The sequence below is a fragment of the Platichthys flesus genome, chromosome 15 (assembly GCF_949316205.1).
Source record: "Platichthys flesus chromosome 15, fPlaFle2.1, whole genome shotgun sequence".
NCBI lineage: Eukaryota > Metazoa > Chordata > Actinopteri > Pleuronectiformes > Pleuronectidae > Platichthys > Platichthys flesus.
In genome coordinates, this window is record NC_084959.1 from 10,212,986 (window position 1) to 10,221,759 (window position 8,774).

The window sequence follows — 8,774 nt, forward strand, 5'->3', positions numbered from 1 at the left end:
TAATAATTTAAGGCTGTCAGGGGTCAAGAGTTACATGGGAATGCTGGGAATGCTGAGAACAGAGTTCTCTAGCAATCACGCACATAATCATATAGGATCTTTCCTCACAGGAAGAGTTGTTCTTATTATCATTATTATTAGTATTCGGTTAATACAGGCTGTTATATGAGTGCTGTTGTTGTGATGGTTCCCTGCTGCCTCCCTGTCGCAGGAGTAAGTCCTGTATATGTTTGTATACGGAGGGATTTTGCGTGTACGACATGTTTGCTCAGAAGTGTTTAAAGCTACTGTGAGCTCTTATTAGACACACCCAAACTTAAAGCCCAGCATTGTACCCAGCTATTTCTTTCTCCACATTCACACAGGCTGTGTTTTATCATATGTCATTATTAATGCCCTAGTGCTTATTTTAATGAGCTGTCATTTAAAGGAGCAAAAAAGTCTACAAATACTTGACCCTCATGACTTTTTATTAATCACTGGATTCTTTGGCAATAAAAAACATCTTCCATTTGTAATCCATCTTCTATCCGTTGCTTGATTTCAGGTAACAGCTTTCCTCTTTCTCTGTGGCCGGGAAATGAAGGTGATGTGTTTATATGTTAAATTTGTGGACGGATCGAATGTCGGGTTGGAACAGAAGCTGAATATCTGTTTGGCCTGTTCTCAATAATGACTCCTCGTCCTGCAGCTGCACACAGGACAGGGAACCTGCCGCTGACCTCTGTTCATGACATTTGCAGCATTTCAACATTGCAAACTGACCTCACCTGTAAAATAAAGTAAAAATAAGAAAAGATAAGATATTTATTGGTCCCACAACGGAGTGATTGGCAGTGTTACAGGCACAAAGAGCCTAGTAAAAAAAAATAGACATCAGTAAAGTAATACAGTAAGTAATTATGCCCCCTCAAGTTGACATTTCGACTCGGAAGGTGGGAGGAGGAACCTCATAGCCCCAGACTTTGAAATCCAAGATGGCCGCTCTGTATATCAACAGTAGTCAACTCAACTGTAGTTTTTACAGTTATTAGCAGTTCTCACATTAAAGTTATTGTACACATAGAACTGTCCAATGACTGTCTGTGGAGGCTTTACTACATAGTTAGCATGCGTGAAATGCATCGCAAAGCGTTATTTGAACTGATTTAGCTAACAACGGCTAGCTGGCTAACGTAATAATTGTTCCTGTGCAACTGGAACGCTATCAACTCGGGGTTATATGAGTGTGACGTCATATCGAGGGCTGAGCTCGCAGGTGTAATGGAACACTGCATAAACATGCAGTACTTATAAATGCTAACTGTGAGTAAATGCGAAATGCTACATCTCAGTGAAGCTACCACCAACGTACCAACTTGGGAAAGCCATGGATTTCTGCAGCAAACTTTTAAAGCCATAGAGCCATGTTTTCATAATACTTGTTTGTGCATGGTGTTACTCTTACTGATAAAACAGCAGTGGTATTATCACCCGCCTCTGCTGCTCCGCTGGGTTTTAAAGAAAATTGTAGTGTCTTTACCCTGTTTGTTGACTCTCGTAGCTCTCATCCCCACCATTTTTGCTTCAAATACTGTGAACTATCTACTCAGCCCCAAACACCAGAGGGAAATTCAGCCAGAGCTGCTTGAAACGAAAAACAGAGCTAGAAGAACATGAATAATGGAATCAGGAAAAAATAAAGTTCTTATTTTAAATCAAATCTTGAGCTGCCATGCACTTCTCTTCATCCATTAATCAAGCTGCAGTCACTCCACAGCACTGATGGACATACACTCACTCTCCCAGTCATTTCAACTGAAGCCTGTAGTGACTCTGTTGGGAGCATCTCTGACTGACATGCAGGTCGGGGTTCACCTTTGATTTATTTTGATGATGCAAATTTATTCAGATGGGCAGGCGACATAAAGATAGTGGCAGGTAAGAATGCTAGCTTTCATTTGTGTATGTTCTTTCCCTAATTCAGTAAACGTCTTTCTTTCTTTAAACCACCTGACTCCATGGATTATTAATATTTATTAGTTGAACTACAGGGGTCAGTATCATAGTGGAGGGATCTAAGTCTACCAGCAATTATCCACATCAGACCTCTGACATATCGCTTTTAATGAGCTAGAAAATGTCATTGGACGGACGGATTGTATGACCAAACTCTTATGAAGTAAGGAAATATAATGACATCAATTAAAAGCATACATTTTGACTCTTTGCATTTCTTTCTGTGTCTGTTTCAGACCTTACACAACTCTCTTTCTCTCTCTCCCTGTCTCTCTCTCATACACACACTCACACATGCACACACCCCTGTGCAGCGCCGCAAGATCTGAGGCCAGATATTTGATTTACACCAGCGGGGTCAAAGAGAATGCATTAGGGCCTTTTGCAGGAGAGGCGCAGGGAACAGCCAAGAGTTATAAAGTGGTCAGATGGATGCTGACACACGGCCCTTCATAACAATCAGCAGAAGAGTTAGATGCACTGGCCCTGACCTCCTCCCCACTAACACCATGATCTACACTCTCCAGCCCCCTGCTCCTCTGCACCACACACCAATGCTGCAGGAATCAGCCTTTTGATTCTCCTCATGTTGAGTTTTTAAAACGTTTTGTGAGCTGAAGGTATTTTATCTACTGTTTAATTTCCAAAATGCCAAAGACTAATTGTTAACTGACTGCTTGATGTAATATACGCTTTGAAAGTCTTGTCACTTTTATACACAACAGGCAGCTAAGTCTGAAGAAACGGAGCAGAGGCCTCGTTCCTCCCATTTTAATGTGTTATCTAAAGGTCTTTGGAGGTTTTATGTCTGTCGTAACTGCTCTTTATCTTTGTTTGAGCTGATTACACAGTGAAAGGAGGCCAGGTGTATTTAACACACATTCAGTGTGTAAAAGAACAAAAATAGCAACTGGTTTAGGCATTAAGATGTTACTGCAAAGAGATCCATGTCACATGTTATATGCAATTTACAAGTGTATTTTATCTGTAAAACTAACTTCTCTTACTAATGTCAGGACAATTTATATATGTTGAGTGAAATTTGACTTTTTAGCCTTTCAAATTGAATGAATGTATATCTAGTCAACAGCTCACAGGTTTACATTTCTGGATATAGAAATGTGCTGGATGTATTGAGCAATCATTTTATTAAATCATCTTTACAAAAATTCACTCTGTGTAATGCAGATCTAGTTCTTCTAAATTCTGCCTTTGGAACGTCGCTGAGTTTGGTCAATTTAACTTCTCTCTACCAATTAAGATGAAGAAGGGGGGGGGGACTTACCTTATCATCACTGCTGACGATAGTATTGATGAAAGTTATAGTGGTTGTCACTAGCAACCCAGTTATTTTTAATGCTGAATGCGGAATTATTATTACACGTTTTTTGTGTTGCAGAAATGATCACTCTCTACAAATGACTTCTATTGCAGCTGTTTGTGGACACAATCCCTTAGTCCTAAGATTTCACAGGCTTTTTGGAGGGATGTGAATGATTATGATTATCAAATGGTGAAGTTACCACAGTTTGTGTTTAAAGCCTCTCTCTCTCTCTCTCTCTCTCTCTCTCTCTCTCTCTCTCTCTGTGTCTCTTTCTTTTTCCAGGCATCTCCCCTCAATGTTTACATCACTTTTTATAACTGTGGGATAACACACACACACACACACACACACACACACACACACACACACACACACACACAGGCACACACAAAGTTGTGTCTGGACAGCATCAGGCAACACTTCAAAGTGCAGGATCCCCTTTTTACAAGCCATATTAGGCTCACATCAAAGCCCGCTCTGCGCTTGAGACCAGAGTTTGCTGCTCAGACGAACATCTCTGCCTCACTTTGCGGTGATGAAACATCGCGGTGCAACACATCACGTCACGTCAGACCTGACAGCGATATACCTGCACAGAAATATTACAACTCAAAATCCGACCAGGCCATCGTAGTTTTGATTTTTGAACTCTTTACTAACGGCTGCATGCAATGTCAGCAATTCAGGCAGAATAACAGAGCTCTTCTCTAGTGTCATGTCGGCTGAGCGCATGAGATGTGTGGAAGAAATTGGGCTTTGATGACTTTCTGAGCAGCTTTAATGATTTGTATTCTTATCTTACGTTACGTTCAAGCTTCACAAGGTTAAACTTGGATCACCAGTGTTGAAAAAGTGTGTTTGAAGAGCTGTTGCAATATGAACTTGATTAAGTCTAGTTTACCCGAAATCTGCACATATGAAGAAAGCAGCAGGAGACTCTCCGTGTCAGACTTGTTAACAACAACTGGGAATTGTCCGGCGAGAGGTGCTACCTGGGTAAATCATGCTGGAGGCAGGACATGACAATTTGTTTTGCTGACAGCACATTGACACCAATGTTTACAGTTTCTTGTCCGTCATGTATTAGAAACGTCACCAAACCACACCCGCTTGCTCGCTGTGAGTTTCTCGGACATATTCCTTCTTTATTCTCACAAGGGGCTCATCCGGACTTTCTCAGGACGTTTTACAAGGGGGCTTCTGGGAAAAAGTTCTGGAAAGTTCTGTGGCAAATGATTAAGACCTTTCTGTCCTCACGTACAACTCCTTTGGAAGATTTCAGGAAAATGTCTGGAGTTGAATGTCTGCAGCTAAAGCAAATAAACCATGTAACGCTTTCAAATCTGTTTAATCTCAGTCTTAGATAAACTTGGTGGCTCTAGTTTTTATAGGCCTAGTCTTGAGTGTACTCCCTTTATTAATACTTCATTATGTGCGTATTACTGGACCTGTTTTAAAAAATGTTTCCGACTGTGTGTTAGAGTCAAGGCATCTTTTATTTTTTCACCTCCTCCCGTCAATAATCTCCTGGTGAAAAGCACTTCAAAGCCTCACGCAGAGCCCTGCTTAGCCGTTGTTGCCTTAGCACGTTTCACGCCTGGGTTCTCATGCAGCGCGGCGTCCTGGCGAAACACTGGGCTCGTCATTCAGGGGAACGGCGTTGTCAGAGCGAGCGGAGAATCCCCAATACATCAAGCCTCTCCAACTGTAGTCATGGTAGAAACCAAATAAATAATAAGGGTCATTACGCACAATCGTGTTGACAAAGAGCGACTATCCGTCTTTTTGACAACAGCTGAGTCCTTCGATAAACAGAGCAGCACCCACGGCTGCTCTCACATACTGTAGGGCTTTGTTCGAACAACATTTTTCACCTTGTCAGTGCTGGTTTCATCTCAGGACGGTGTACACAGGGAAGCCGATCCTGACTTTAAGTGTTCTAACTGGCTGAATGACAAGGCCACCGTGCAGGGTATTTGCATACATCTTCTCCGGGGAACGTACATGCCGAGCTGTTGTGTTGTCATTTTCCTCTGTCAGTTAGGTTTTCATCTTTAATTCTCCCACAACCTCCAGCGTTTGAGCCGCTTAACCTTTAAGCTCCACTTTGCTCTTTTAAACTCTATTTGAAACTGGGTTTTTTTTTTTTTCAGACAAATGCTTTGCAATGGTTTTACGTGATACATCAAAATTTTCCACTGTAGAAAATGTCAGATGGCATTTTTCTCTCGCGTCTCACTCGCCACTCCCCGCCCTGCCAAACACACGCAGGCCACCTATTCATCCGGGCCGGTTTGCTCTTTGTTTTAGACCCAACTTGTTTTTCCAATGGGCTGCGTTTTAAAGGGAAACTCCCTTCCGCACGCAGAAGTTGACTTTGCGCAACCGTCCCACCCGTCTCGACTCAGACGTCCCACAATTCATCGGTGCATCCACGTCACGGGGCTGCTGTCACCCGCCGCCCCGAGTCTTCACCCCCACCGCCACCCCTCTAAGTGCAGTTGGGTCACAGGGTTGAAACCAGACTAAACGCTTTACGTCACAACGTCTGCTGAGGAAACACGTCTATACTGATTCGCACGGCTCGTTTCGTAACGCAGATCTTGCTCGAACGCAATGTCTGTAACAGTACTCACGTGGTCTGCTCGAAAGTCGTGACCTGATAAACACAATAACTTATAATATATAAGGTCATATGACTGGAAAACTGTTAAATACATTTTCTCAATTACCGTCCAGTGTAAATTAAAGGTATTTGTTTTCGCAAGTATTTTGATTTAAAAAGGTTCGAATCCAATATGTTTTTGAAGAAATGATTGCTCTGTTTACTTATATGATGTATATAAAAAGTTTTAATTTGAATACTGAACTGGCTGGGAATCAGATCCGATTATTTATTATTTATAAAACATATGATTCATCTGTTAAATGTTTTTAACTAGTGTAACAAGTGCTTAAAATGCCCCCCTGCTGCTTGTATGTTTATGAATCAGTTATTAAACCAGTATGACATATTGCGTGTCTCTAAAGAAATGTACATGTGTTTTTGTTAAACTTAAACTTCTAAGCTTAAGCGGCATGAGAGCAGTCTTTGAGGATTTAATTAATTAATTAAAGGTTTACGGCTCAAAATTTGAACCCAAACAGTAACGTTACATTCTGGGGCAATTAAAACAAACAGTGCTGATCCAGAGATGCACTGGGAGCCTTCAAAGATATGACCAAGGAGGAGAAGAGACGCCGACGGAGAGTGAGAAAAAACCTCACAAAAACCTCACACCTCTCATCCTTTTGGCCGGAAACACATTAGTGAGGGGGATCAAAACAACGCAGAGATATTTCTTGGCCAATAATGCTTCTTTGTACAGAAATCGGTCTGTGGGGACATTATTACAGCAAAGACTTTTTAAAAAGCCCTGAAACGGGGCAGCTCGGCCAAATTACAGCTCCGTCCCCCTTTCCACATTTACACTCTTTTCTTTTGTCTTCTTTTTCATTCATTTACTCGTTTTTTTAAATGTATGTTTTGCATGCAGAATGAGTCACTCCAAGGCGTTTTCACTGCAGAGTAAACTGGGCAGAAACTCCCATTCATCAAACAGGTATGTGTGTGTTGTCTTTGCACACAGGAGGGATGCAAAGAAAGAAAGAAAGAGAGAAAGAAAGAAAGGAGAAAAAAAGGAGGCTGGTGAGTGTTCTTAGCAGTGTTTGGGCTTCCCTCCAAGCCTTCATACCATCCCTGGGCCGTCCTATCTCCCACACAGAGGCCTTGGGTGGTGGCAGCGAGGGGGGGGGGCAGTGTAGGATTAACATAAATGGGGCCTGAGGTGGAGAGACCCTGCACAAGGCAACACAATTTAAAGATCGCCACTTACGCTTCAGGTACTTAGATACTCAGCAAGTCTGGCTCCTGGTGTCTAGCAGCGTGGCCACTGTCTGTGTATTCTAAATGGTAATTGTTAAAAATGGAAATCGGCGTTAAGAGTTGGAAAGTGGCTGTGATCTCCTGCTATGAGTTGATTTATATCCCCGTAATGATTTGATAATGTTGTTGCAGATAACTTAAGAGTCTCTGCTAATTTCCAATGAACTTAATCCCAGTTTAATACCGAATTAATCCACCTCCGTGTCTGGTTTCTAACCGCAGAAGGAACAATTATTTTCCAAGTCAAACACAGGAATTAGCACCTCTCTCTGCCCGTGGTCATATCTAAATTCTGACATGTCATAAATTTCAAAGCACTCATCAACCAACTTCCTAAAACCACATCACAGTGGGCAAACTATGAGGAAATGGTCGTCTGCTGCTGTTTGAACAGGGACTCATATCTGCTCCCCAGAGACAGAGAGGACAAAGAGGCAGAGCGAGATAGGCCACGTCGACCAAATCCTCCCAGATTCATTCACCTAAACTATCTCCAAGCCATTGGGCATTAACAAGGATCTAATGGGCTAATTGCCATTAGTAATGGTTGTTATCAGTGGGGCTTAGGCGGCCTATCGCCCAGTGTGAAGTGTGTGTTTATGTGTGTATGTGTGTGTGTAAGGGTCCTCGCCCTGAGGAGAGGCTCTTGGGTAATCCTGTGTTGACCAGAGGGCTTCGTGGTCCATTACAGGTCACGGCTCTAGACGGAGGGTAAACAAATTCCTAACTAACGAGGGATGAGGAGGGAGGAGGCCGCAACCTTCACACCCTCCTCTTTCTCCTCTTCTTCCTCCTGATGAGACGACCTCACTTGCGACATGGAGGCAAATTCAGACACTAATATTTCCCAGCATTGGCTGTTTTGTTTCTATTCGTATTGTTGTATTTCACAAAGCTTAATATTGTGTGTTTTTTTCTCCTGTCTTTATCAAGAGAAAGGTATTTAGTTATTCACCTATTAAGCGCAAAAGAAAAAGAATCGAATAGTGGAGGAGAAATCCGAGAGCTGATGTTTCACAAGCAGCCTGAGATGAAGAGCTGAAGATGGAAAAACTGTCCAAGCAAGAACACATCTGAGTGCAAGTCCCCAGTTTGAGCACAAGCAGAGCAAATCCAAGCACAGGCGGGGGCAACTTGAGTGAAAGCATAAAAAAATCTGAAAGTGAAATTACATCCTGCTTGTTATTATTAATATTTGGAATTATGTCAAATAAAAAAAAAACTAAACAAACTAGATACGAGATAGTTTCTGAGGGATTTTATAGAGGTGTCAGGTGTCAGTTATAAATTAAATAATTGAATAATAATATATATTATACAACAATACTTTTACTTGACAATGGAATGTTTTTACGGCCAGTGTTTCTCACATATCAGGAGCTGATTGTTCTGTTTTATGCCACTTTACACAGATCAGAGAGTCGCCCACAGTAATTATCCGTGCAGCAAACACCACTTGAAGGATCTGAGCAGGGAGATAAAGCTGGAAACACGCAGTGTCTGTCTAATAAGGTTGGATCTCTTCAA